Genomic DNA, 13,330 nt, shown 5'->3' with positions numbered 1-13,330 from the left:
AAGAGGAATGAGACCTGGTCCTGTATTTAAGGCATTTTGGAGTTTTTAAAATTTCAAGCCCATGATTACAGCTGAGGAGGAATTACTGAGAAACTCCAAGGTTGCTCTAGAGGCACCTGCAGGTGCCCTAGCACGTGTGATTGAAGCTGTAGAGAGACATTGTAGTTTTATGTTGGTAAAATCTTTTTGAGTGGTGAGATTACAGTCCAGTTTGCCTTCGTGTGGGTCGGAAACAGCGGCAAAAATCAAAGTCGCCGGAATTAACAGTATTCTTGGATTAGGTCCATGCCCGTCCCCTGACATCCAAGGAAAAATACCTGGAAAGGATATTGGTGAGAACATTCAGAGAAAACTCCCTCCTACCCACCTCCCACTCTTTGTTGGGCTTTCCCTTTGTCCCGCAGCTGAAAATGCCTGAGATCCACAAAAACAAACAAACAAAACAATTGTAATGAATTTTTTAAACGTCAGTTAGGAAGAGGCAGAGCTTTCATATAAAGCACCATTTCTTTTCCAATTATACTTTATGTATCTTATATTTAAACCCAAAACCAAAAATAGAACTAAAGATATATTAGGGTAGTATATTAACATTTTCTAGTGTGGGAGGTTCCATGGTGTAATGGTTAGCACTCTGGACTCTGAATCCAGCGATCCGAGTTCAAATCTCGGTGGAACCTTTTACGAATCCCAGCACTTCCACTTTTGACCGCATCCTGCATCCCTGCGGGACTGTCCCGCCACCGCGTGTGAGTGTGCACTTTATATTCCACCCGGTCGTCTTTCGCCTCCGAGCACGCAGCGTGACGGCCTTTCAGAAAACACGCATTCAGTGAATAAACCAGATTACACAACAAGACGTGGTCCGTGATGAAGTAGCCTCCAAAACGGAAAGCGAAAGGGACAGACCTTATTGAAAGTCGGTCCTTAGGAAGGGAAAGAAAAAGGTAAAGAGAAGAAGGAAGACGCACAGAAATGGGGAGGAACGACCGAGGATAACCGGGAGGAGCTCCCATGCCCGCGGTAGACCCGAACCACGGCCCAGCAGGAGCGCTCGCAGTAGGCACGCGGGGTGGGAGTCCGGGGCTCTAGACCACCCGCCGGCCCGACAGTGCGCAGGCGGCTCCCCCACTTGGCGACATTTTCCGTTGTGGTAAATATGCTCCCTGTATAAGTCATTAAATTTTTTCACAGCTTGAGGTGTATCCAAGATGCGGGACTGTAAACGGTGTTTCTCGCCGGAGTCAGGAACTTTGAGCGAATGGAGCGAGGCGCCCCCACGGCGCCCCCACGCCGCCCCAGCCGCGGACCCTGCGCCGGGGGACCCCGCGCTGCAGCGGCTCGCACCCGCGGGCGGAGCGCGCCGCCGGAGGGACTGCGCGTCCGGTAGGTCGCACAGCTGGCGCGGAGTGCAGCCCCGTCCGAGAGCGGAGGTGCTCCATCCCCGGCCTCCCAGGACTCTGGACGGGTTCACCCCGTCTGCTTCCGGCAAGAGATTTAAGGCTGCGGTCCCCAACTTCTTGGCCCCAGGGACTGGTTTCGTGAAATGCAACATTTCCACGAAATGGGGGTGGCGTGAACCCAGGAAAGCTGGGGGGTGGGGGTGGGGGGACGGGGCAGAGCTCAGGCGAGCTGCGATTGCGGTCCAGAAACCGGGACCCTTGATTTCAGGTGTGTCGGGGGAAACTGAAACCAGAGATAAAAACCCGTAGACGTTAATATTTAAGGATCCCTGGAGGAAATGGCCGGGCCCGCACGCGGTCCTCCCAGACTCTCCGGTGCACGAGCTTTGCCCACCCTCACAGAGCTTCCACAATCGCGTGTTCCTAAATCTAAACGTGACGACAACCCAGTATCGCCAGGTGTTTAAGAAACTATTCTTACAATAAAGACAAGGAACGATATAGACAGGAGGCAGGAAAAGGAATCAAGGCAAAACTCATTTGATATAAGTCTCTGGATTTAAAAAAATTATAATTAAATCCTCAGTGAGGTAAAAGATACCGTGTTCGTGAAAGGAGAGAAGTGGGTAGTTCTTAAAATTAATGTTATGATGTCAGAATTTTTTTTAAAGAATTTCAAAATAAAGTTGTCGAAATCTCCTAGAAAGTGTGGGGTGGAGACGGAGAGTAAGAGAGAATCAATGAAAACACGAAGGGTGTGATGGTACAAAGTCTGCCACCAGGTCCGGGAAGAGAAAGGGAGACGACGAAGGAAAGGAGATGAAGCCCATCTGCAGTTGAAAAGGCTCACCGAGTGCCTGGCCTAGCCTGCGACGGAAGCCCTACCCACAGCACGTCCTGAAACATCAGAACCTGAGGGGTAAAGTGAACACCCTAAAGGAGGGAAAACAAAAAGGTTGCATATGAAGGATCAGGGATCAGAAAGGCATCTCTCTTAACAACAGCACTGAAAGCTGGAGGACAGGGAAGTGATGCCTTAACCACTTCCATAAAGGAAAATAATTTCCACACTGGGTTTCTGGTCCCAGCCAAACTACCAATTAAGGGTGAATGGACATTGTTAGTCTTTCAAACTCTCAAAGAGTTTTTACCATCCATGACCCCTTTCTCAGAAAGCTTCGGAGGGATGGCTCTACCAATCAGGGAGTTAAAGTTAGCAAACGTAAAACGCGCAATCCAGTAACAGAGAATCTAACACAGGAGGCGGTGAAGACAAGCTCCAGGGTGCCTGCTGCTCAGCAAGCAGTCAGTTTCCAGTAGAGCAGAAGGGGGACTTGGAGAGGAGTCTTTCCAACAGGAAATGGAACTGACATAGCCTTTCTGCTCTACATACAAGAGTGTCAAAAACTGGTGCCCAATGGGAATGAATGTTTAAAAACATAAGCAAAGGCGCAGGAGGAAACCACTTTGGAAAATTGTTTGGCATTACCTAAAAAACTAAACGTACACCTGTGCTGTGACCCATCAGTTTTCTCTCCAAGAAATGGTTTGCTTCACAGACGTACATAAGAATGTCCAGGGCAGCTTTATTTACAACAGACAAGAACTGAAGGCAACTCAATACTGATCAGTGGCAAAATTATTCAATAAGTTGTGAAATATTCATGCAGCGAATCACTACTCAGAAAATAAATGAACTACTGCTATAGATAAGAATGATTCTTACAGACATAATGAGTAAAAGAAAAAAAGAAGCCAGACAAAAGTGCTTAATGTATGATTGTATTTATATGAAATTCAAGAACAGGCAAAATTAATCAATGTTTCTAAAAATTTGAAATACCAATTTCTGCTCAGTAACCTCTTGGAGTGGGTTTTAATGGGGAGAAAGCTTGAGCCTTCTTTGATACTGAGAACATTTTTCATTTTTATCTGGAGGGTAACAAATTATTAAGCTCTCCACTGAGATCTTGTGTACTTTATATATTTTACCCTAAGAAGTTTAAAATTATAATACAGACAATTTCTTATTCAATGTCAATTTGATGCTATAATGTGTAAGCTCTGAAGATATTAAAAGAAGGAAGAAATTGCTGTGGTGTCAGAAAGATAAAGTTTTATGAGAGGCTGATTCTGGAGGGAGTGGATCATCTGCAAAGAGTGCATATGAAGCTTAGCTCAGAAAGGGAAGAGAAGATTTCAGAGCTCGCAAAGGCGTTGTACATACTCCAGGTCCCTCAAGAATGTCCCCCTTGCAGTCCAGGATGCCATTCCTACCCGCGCCATTATTCTTTTTCATAGTATCTCGATTCTTCCTCCATAGCATTTGTCACAACTAGTAACTATATATTTATTTGCCCAATAACCTATGCCACTCCTTATTCTAAATATTTCATACTAGGTAACAGACTTCCCCCAAACTTAAGGCTCGATGGTGTGATTCTTCTGCTGCATGTGGCAGTGACTGGCGACTCAGAATGTATCTGTCTGGCAGTTGGGCTGCTCTTGTACCTGATGCCTTTGTCAGGGAATGGCAGAAAGATGGGCTCCGTGAAGCCCCCTCGCCCCCTCTATATGGTGGAAGAGTCAAATATTGTTATGGACTGAAGTGTTTTCCCTCAAAGTTGGTATGTTGATCTTTAACTCCCAGTGACTGTATTGGAGATAAGACCTTTATGGAGGTAGTTAAGGTTAAATGAGGTCATAAGGGTGGAGCCCTAATCCAATAGGACTGATATCCTCACAAAAAGAGGAAGAGATTCTAGGAATGAGTGTGCACATAGGAAAGGCCAAATGAAAACACAGAGAGAAGGTGGCCATCTGCAAACTAAAGAGAGGCGAGGCCTTGGAGAAACCAATACTGCTGACACGTTAATCTTGGACTTCCAGCCTCTAGAAAATAAACTGAGAAAACAAGTTTCTGTTGTTTAAGTTACACAATCTGGTATTTTGTTACAGCAGTGCAAGCAGACTAATACAGACATCTTTGTTGGTGGTTAAGGACTGTAAGAGACCAAGGCAGAGGATGTCAGTCCTCTTCTGGGCCAGGTCCAGCATCAGTGTGGAATTGTTCTGCCATGCTTCGTTGGCCAAAGCCTTGCTGGGGCAGTCCAGGTTCAAGGGAGTGGAGTGAACTGCAGTCTGTGATGCAATGTCACCTGAGGATGGAAACTAATGTTGACCGTCTGGGAGGTATCTACAATCCCAGACCCCCACCCAGCCTCCAGGGGCGTGTGAGCTCCATAAGAGCAGGAATCTTTTCTGGGGTGTTTACCAGGTACTCTGTTCATCCCCAAGCGTCTGTATTCAACAAAATCCCTCAAACCCTTGCTGAGTCCGATTAGCTTTCCCCTCACTGTCTTTAAAGATTTGATCCTCAGGAAATATAATACAGTTAAATGTTGGAGACAAAATTACCAATTGAAAAACTAATACTTAAATAACTAGAGGTAATTACATTTTTCAGTGATAGTATTATTTGAGTATGCCTTGACTTCTTATAACCTATATCTTATCCTAGATTGTTCTATAATCTAGTCTCTTCACACTATTCTTTAAAAGCAATAACCTACATCAGAGAATGTTGTCCTGTGAACTAAATAAACCCAGCAATAAAAGGATATGGTTCAAGGGAAAAGTGTCTGGCAGGAACCGGGTTAGTTTAAGAGAGGCCTTTGCAAGGTGGTTAGTGCTCAGACGCTGGGGATGGTCGGGTGGCTTCCATTCCTGGCTCTCCTATTCACTGACTTTGTGACCTGAGGCAAGTTATTTAACGATTTCCCCAGCCAGGATCCAGAAGGATTCTGTGCCTTAATGAACAGAGCCCAGTATATAATAGCTTCTAAATAAGTATTTATTAAGATAAACAGTATGAGCCCTGGCTTGTGTGGTTCAATGGATTGAGGACTGGCCTGCAAGCCAAAAAATCCTCAGTTCAATTCCCAGTCAAGGAACATGCTTGGGTTGTGGGCCAGGTCCCCAATTGGCCGGTGATCAGTGTATCTCTTGCACATCTGATGTTTCTCTCCCTCTCTTTCTCCCTCCCTTCCATTCTCTCTAAAAGTAAATAGATAGAATGTTAAAAAATATTTTTTAAAAAGATAGAATGAGAAGAGGAAGAACTGGTTCAAATCAACTATCCTTACAATTTTGTTGAGTTTTTCCTTCCTATTTATTCTTAGACCTCCTCTAGATGCATAGTACTCCATTCTGAGGGTTTCCCATTTAGGTCCTGTCTTGGTGGGATTGCTGGGAGGTGGTCAGAAAACTACAAAGCCACACCTTTTAAAAGAACTTCTAAGAGGTCTGACTAGAAAAAGGTCAGCCATTGTTAATATAATGAGAAGGGTTTGACAATGTAACCTGGCAGCCGAGGAGAGTGGCTGGAATGCATGTGCGTGAACAGTGACGACTTCACTGCACTAGTCAGTGGGAGCAGTAGATGCTGTTGAGTGAGCATGTGGACTGTGTGGCTGTTGCATTCAAAATGTCTGAGTGAGTAGAGCAACGAATCTGCATCAAATTTTGCATTAAGCTTGAGCATTCCTCCATGGAAATCGGATGATTCAGAAGGCTGCAGCTCTGGCCAACTATGATTGGCAGCTTCATCACAACAACATACCTACTCATGCATCAGGTCTTATGCAGAGGTTTTTGTTTTTGTTTTTTTTGAAACATCAAATCACCCAGGTGACTCAGCCCCTCTACAGCCCAGATTTGGCACCCTGCAACTTCTGGCTTTTCCCAAAAACTAAACTCACCTTTGAAAGGGGTGAGATTTCAGACCATTGGTGAGATGCAAGAAAATATGATGGAGCAGTTGATGGCAATTGAAAGAATCTTGTGATATCTCAAAGTGCCTGCCTTAAAGGGGACTGAGGTGTCATTGTCCTACGGACAATGTGTCTGGTATCTTCTTCAGCAAACGTCTCTCTTTCTCATATTGCCTGGCTGAATACTCTCTTGACGGACCTTTCTATGTCTTCCCCAAAGTACAAGCAAAACCCTTTCCTTTATCAGAGCCTCTCTGTCTCTCTCCTCTTCTAGCTCACTTCATTACTGTATGCCTCTGTATTTCTCTATTTTAAAATGTTTCTCTCCGAGAGAGGAACACAGGTACAAGGCGGGGGCTGGGGGGGGGGAATGACAATGAATAAGTACCTATCGATAATAACCTTAAATGTAAATGGATTAAATGTTCCAATAAAAAGACATAGGGTAGCTGAATGGATAAGAGAACAGACCCTGGCTGGTGTGACTCTGAATGCTGGCCTGCAAAATAGGGGTGGCTGGTTCCATTCACAGTCTAGGGCACATGCACGGGTTGCTGGCCAGGTCCCCAGTAGGGGGTGTGGGAGAGGCAACAGCACATTTGATGTTTCTTTTTCTCCCTCCCTTCCCTTCTTTAAAAAATCTTTTAAAAAAAAAAGAAAAGAAAAGAAAACATGACCCATACATATGCTGCCTACAAGAGGCTCATCTCAGAACAAAAGACCTACACAGACTGAAAGTGAAGGGTTGGGAAAAGAAGTATTCCAAGCAAATGGCTAGGAAAAAAAAAAGCCAGGGTAACAATACTTATATCAGACAAAATAGACTTCAAAAGAAAGGCCATAAAAAAAGAGACTCAGAAGGACACTTTATAATACTCAAGGGAAGCATCCATCAAGAAGACATAATCACTGTAAACATATATCAACAGGGGCACCCAAATACATAGGAGAAATCTTCAAGGACTTCAAGAAAGAGATAGACAGCAACACACTTACAGTAGGGGATTTTAATACCACACTGTCAACGTGGATAGATCTTCCAGATAAAATATCAGCAAGGATACTGCAGCATTGAACAACACCCTAGATCAAACAGACTTAATTCATATATTTATAGAATATATCACTCCAAAGAAGCAAAATATATATTCTTTTCAAGTGCACATGAAACACTTAAAAAAGACCATGTGATAGGAAACAAAACAAATCTCAACAATTCAAGAAAACTGAAATCATATCAAGCATTTTCTCAGACCACAAGGGCCTGAAACTAGAAACGAACCTCAGGGGAAAAAATTCAAAAACATTCAAATTCATGGAGATTGAATAGCATGCTATTAAACAATGAATGGATTAAAAATAAGATCAAAAAAGAAATCAGAAAGTTTCTGGAAACAAATGAAAATCAACACATAATAGTTCAAAACCTATGGGGCACAGCAAAGGCAGTCCCGAGAGGGAAGTTCACAGTTACACAGGTCTCCCTAAAAAAGATAGAAACATTTCAAGTAAACAACCTAACCCTACATTTGCATGAACTGGAGGAACAACAACAAACAAGTTCTGGAGTGAGCAGACAGAAGGAAATGACCAAGGTCAGAGCAGAGTTAAATGATGTAGGGACTAAAAGAACAACTCAAAGGATCAATAAGTCCAAGAGGTGGCTCTCTGAAAAGATAAACGAAACCAACAACCCTTTGAGCAGACACATGAAGAAAAGAAGAGAGAGGGCCCAAATAAATAAAATCAGAAATGAAAGAGGAGAAAATATTGCTGTGTGGAATATCTGGGAGACAACTGTACTTGAACAACAATAAAAAAATAAAATTAAAAAAGAGAAATGAAAGAGGAGATATTAAAACCGATACCACAGAAATGCAAAGGATTGTAAGAAATTACTGCAAACACCTATATGCCAAGAAATTTGAAAACCTGGGTGAAATGGAAAAATTTCTAGAAAAATATAATCTTCCAAAACTGAATGAAGAAGAAGCAGAAAGCCTGAACAGAACAACAACAGCTAGAAAAATGAAGCAATATTTAAAAAAAACCTCCCAGCACACAAAAGCCCTGGAATGGACAGTTTCACAGGAGAATTTTACAAAACCTTTAAAGATGAGCTAACCCCTATTCTCAGTCTATTCCAAGAAGTTCAAGAAGAAGGAGGATTCCCAAACTCTTTATGAAGCTAGCATCATCCTAATTCCAAAATCAGAGAAAGACACAACAAAGAAAGAAACTGCAGGTTCCATATATGCCAGCAGTATTACTCATGTCAATATTACTCAGTTAAGCCTCACTATGGTCTATATAGTTAGAAGACAAACTCAAGTATGGGTGCCAGTTGATGTAACCAGAGAATGGGAAGATCCCAATGGCATAGTAGCGCCTAACAATGCGCTGGCCTCCTTAAGAGTCCGTGGGTTTGTCCGCACCCTAATTGCATTCATTGTCTCTGCTATAGTTGTCACAGCTACTGCTGCCTCGGCAACTGCTGCCCTCATTGACTCGGTTCAAACTGCTCACACTGTTGATGTTCTCTGAACCAATTCCACCTTAGAAATGCTCCAACAGGCCCAGATTGATCAAGAGTTCCTGACTCGCCTTTCTGTCGTTGAATCAGCCCTCAACTGAATCTGCGAAAGCCGGGACGTGCTAGTGATGCATTAGGTGAACCTGTGACCCTGGTTTCTCCAAACCGTGCCGCTCCAGTGGAACTCCAGCCAATACTCCTGGAGCGATATTCAACATTGCCCAAGAGGAGCTTTTTCTACCAATTTAAAGAAACAAATTAATAAATTGCAACTGAGGTTACGCCAGCAGTTGCAGGACATTCAACGCTTAACTAAGCAGGAGGTTTTTCAAACCCTCCGTGATAATCTCGGCTGGCTAAACCCAAAAAATTGGTTTGATGGACTCAGCCTGAGAGTGTGGGTCACTGGAGCCGCCGGATGCTTACTGATGCTAATAATGCTTTGTATTTCGATGCATTTGCAAAGTATTTGCCCAGGGTCGCAAAAGAGACCAGCAAGTAGCAAGTCTTGTGAAATTCGTCACTACAACAGTCTTAACAAAAAGAAAAAAAGGAGGGAAATTGTAGGGAACTGGTTTGTTTTGAATCTGGTGAATGTGACTCAGCTCTGTATGGAAAACCTACAGAAGCGAAGTGGTGGACAGGAGCCAGACCCTCAAACTGCGTTTTCCTGTGGGAATCAGGCCTAGAAAATGCATACAGACTGTTATGGCTTGCTCTTGCTAAAACTTCCTCCTGGTCTGAAACAGTAGATGTTCGTTGTCTGTCTTCAAGGGAGTTTCGAAAGCTTGTGTTCTTCATTGGGCTGGGGGCCCAATCAAGAGCAAGTGTTTGTGCTGGTGGTTGTATGACATGCGCTTTTTCTTCTGCTTCCAAAGCTCCACAGAGAGGATCTTCGCCAATGCAAAGAAGGGTTTCATGTTGATGTCCCGGTCTTTGCAGATACAGCGGGGCTTGGCATGGTACTGGAAGTGCACGTGGTTTCACCAACTGGCAGGGGTCCTTCTCGGGTGGCCAATCACAAAATGATGTAGCAGGTTGTTCCACTCAGAGGTGCTGAAGACAGGTGGCCAAAGTCATGCCACGGCCAGCCTGCTTGGGCCTGAGCTGCACTCAGCAGCGCTGCACAATGGGGGCTGGGCACAGAGGGCGTCCACATGCGCCCCATCCGTTCCACTGTGGCCCGTAGCTCCCCGGGAACTCATTCGTCAGCCCTTTTCTGTTACTGGGCTCAAAGCTGGGCTTCTCCGGAGACAGTTCTCCAATCGGGAGAGAGTTACTTCCTCACAAGACACTCGTTGATGTGCAATACCAAAGAAGGAATCCCTAGCATCCTGCCCTGCGTAATGGCTGATAGAACTCAAGACTCTGGAGGAACTCGCTGATGTTGTGCACCTTCCTCTTGATCACCAGCCACCGCTCCTCCCGCGTCTGGGCCACTGCCCCATCTCATCCCAGGTGAAATAGAGCGGGGTCCGCCCCTGGGCCACTGGTGCCTGGTGACGCGATCAGTGGGCGGGAGCCGCCAGACACGCGTGAGAGGGGGGTAGCGCTATCCCCGACACAGGATAAAATTCTAAGGAAGAAGTAGGGACTAGCTGTGAAATAGCATCTCGCGTGCTAGGAGAGCAGGTGGCCTTGTGCGCGCCAGAAAATAATCTTGAGCTGGAATTTTTTCACTCAGCACAATTCCCTCAAGAGCCGTCGAGGTTGTCTGTATCAATTCAACAATGATTCCTTTTTACTGATGAGAAGTACTCCGTGATGTGGATGTGCCAGTTCAACGGTTTGGCTATTATGAATAATACTTTATGCAGATTTTTAACTGAATGTAAGCTTTCATTTCTCTCGGATAAATGTCCAATGGCATATAGATTTAAGGCTCAAAACTGCACCAGCCATTGGCTTCCTCATCAGAGACCTCTCTGGCTACCCAATATAAAAACATACCCCAATTATTCTCCACCCTTCATGTTCCGATTCCTATTTCTTCATGACGTCTTTCATGTTATGTATTTATTTCTTGGTTTGCTTATTGTCCACCTTCCCCCCTGGAAAGCAACTTTGTTAGCCGAGGAACTTTGTTTTGTTGTGAAGCCTAGAAGAGAGCCTGGCGCATAGTGTAAACCCAACAAATGCTGCATGAATGAATCCTAGATCTTTCCGCATTAGTATGTGCGATCTAGTTCCTTCTTTTCGGCTGCCTGCAGAGTACTCCACTGTATCCCTGAGAGTGTTTTCATTAACTTCTCCTGTACTCAAGCACATTTATGCTGGCTCCAGTATTTTACAAACCCAGACAATGCTATCATGACAAGCCTTATACAGTCAACAGTCTTTGTGCAGATGGGAGTAAATGGTTCAGAGTTTCTGCATTTAAAAAAAAAAAATAGCTATTGCCAAATTGCTCTCAGTAATGCTCTGCTGATTTACATTCCCAGTGTCCTGAAACACCTATGTCCTCACATTCTCACCAATACTGTTACTGAGCTTTTTAATCTTTGCTGATCTCATAAGTTAAAAGCCACATCACAGTATTTCATTTTATTAACAGTGAGTTGAAACCCGACACATTTTGCCTCTCTGGAAAATATATCCTTTGTCATCCTTTAATAAAAATAACTTTTTCCACTTGTCATCTCTCACTTGACTGTTTAGAAGCACATTTCTGTATAGAAGTCATTTGACTTTTAATTTTATATAATAATATTTATCCATTTGTGGCTTCTGGGTTTGGGGTCATGTCTAGAAAGAATGTCCAGGCAAGCTTACTTAAAAAAATCAATGTTTTAAAAAGAGCTTTTATAGATTTTTAAAAATATAAATATTTCACTGATGTATACTTTGGTGTAAGAAGATGCGATCTTTTTCTTTTTTCCACATAGCTAACATGTTCTAGGATAATTTACTGAATGTGCAACATTAGCTTTCAATTTCCTCTTCGTCTTGTACTAAGTTCTTACTCGTATTTGGGCCTCCTTCTCAGTTATTATTCTGTCCCATTTATTTATCAGCTTATTCTTACTGGTGGCTTTGTTTTTCCTGACTACTTTTTATTTTTATTTTTCCAGACTAACTTTAGTCTCACTCGGTGGAAGCAGATAAGAGAAGGGGAGAGAAAGGAAGCAGAAATACCTTACGCCTCATCAGGGCCCTACTGATTTTAGTGCCTGGAAGTGAAAACAATCCAAGAAAGGAGGGACAAGGGTGTCAAGTGCCTCAGAAACATTAACACGAAGACAGAAAAGTGTCCTTTGGATTGAGCCAATACTATTAGAAATCACTAGTACTCTTAAGGCACATAGGTTGTATGGAAGGGTTAGGTAGGAATTTATTTTAAAATAAAAAATTTTATTAATAAAAATATATTTTATCAGACAGGTCAGTTTCTGTTGCATATGAAGTCAATCCAAGTAAGTGTCTTAAACAAGGTAATGGTTTTCGTTTGTCTCATATACATGAAGATTGGATGCAGTCGCTGTGCAGTGAGTAAGGACCAGGCTTCACTACCTCACTGCACCATCTCAGTGTTGGCTTCCATCTTCAAGATTGCTTCATGGTCCAGGGCAGCTGCGTGAGGTCCTGCCATCATGTGCACATTCCAGGCTGGAAGGATTAGGAAGGGGAAGGTGAAAAGGGCATACTCCCCAGCTTGAGTAGGCTTTTAGAAGCTTTCTCAGAGTTCTCATCCAAAAAGTTCCACGTAGTTATCGTTGACTACCCACAAGCTCAGGACTGTGTTAAGGTGTGAAAGAAGCATTGGTGAGTTGAGCGTATTCCTGCAAACATCTGTAACCAGCCGGACAAGCTTTCATACTGTAGCCTTCGTAAATCTACTACAATATTGGCAGTAAAGGGGCCTGGGAAGTACCTTTTAGCTGAACATACTGCTACCTGGAATAAAATTCTAAGGAAGAAGTAGAGATTAGCTATAAAATAGTCAACAACTGTCCCTTATAAGCACATATTAAAATAAACAGCTGTACCAAAAGTCCCAAACTGGAAGTCAGAAGACAAAGTTCATCTTGGCAGAGATGATTTTACAATTTTTAGTTAGTTTTTAACAGCTAAAAGTGAATATATTTCACATAAAACTCCAGATTTTTGCCTTCTCTTGAATAATATAAAAATTTGGCAATATGCTGGGACCACATTATCAATGTTTATCTTCAGCTAAAGATAAATAGCTGCCTTTCAGGAGGGATACCTGTCCTCCAATTAGTCACTGTTCCTATCTTTCCCTACTGGTCTGGCCTGCTCATTTAAGTTACCTTTTTGTCTTCAACAGGCATTTGTGTTTACACCCATCATTTTATAACTGAATACATAACAACTGTTATAAAGAAGTATGCATAAAATATGACAGTGGAATCATTATTAATCTAATAAGTCAACAAGTATTTAAGTACCATCAGTACGATTAGAGCTATGTGCAAGGCATAATGGAGAACATAGTAGGTTTGCAGAGGCGCTTCTGTCCTCATAAGAGTTACTGAAGGACCTGACTTGTTCCCTTATTTATAAAGTATGTTAGTATTCTAAAAAAAATTTGACAGACAGGTAAGAGTTCCATACAAAGCAAACTCAAAGAAAATCTTAAGACAGAAAATAACCAAGTATCA

The 13,330-nt window shown here is 43.0% G+C and overlaps 1 non-coding gene and 1 pseudogene across 1 annotated transcript; one reads left to right on the top strand and one right to left on the bottom strand.

The window, feature by feature from the left end:
• The first annotated feature begins 608 nt into the window (after positions 1 to 608).
• Positions 609 to 680, top strand: TRNAQ-CUG (transfer RNA glutamine (anticodon CUG)). The gene has a single exon. It is a non-coding gene; the product is annotated as a tRNA-Gln (tRNA).
• Positions 681 to 9,505: 8,825 nt separating this feature from the next.
• On the bottom strand, positions 9,506 to 11,855 carry LOC112302479 (acyl-CoA (8-3)-desaturase-like; annotated as a pseudogene).
• Between the last annotated feature and the right edge of the window lie 1,475 nt (positions 11,856 to 13,330).

The sequence above is a fragment of the Desmodus rotundus genome, chromosome 11 (genome assembly GCF_022682495.2).
Source record: "Desmodus rotundus isolate HL8 chromosome 11, HLdesRot8A.1, whole genome shotgun sequence".
Lineage (NCBI taxonomy): Eukaryota > Metazoa > Chordata > Mammalia > Chiroptera > Phyllostomidae > Desmodus > Desmodus rotundus.
The sequence above is the reverse complement of the archived record's forward strand: the minus strand, read 5'-3'. Positions and strand labels throughout refer to the sequence as shown.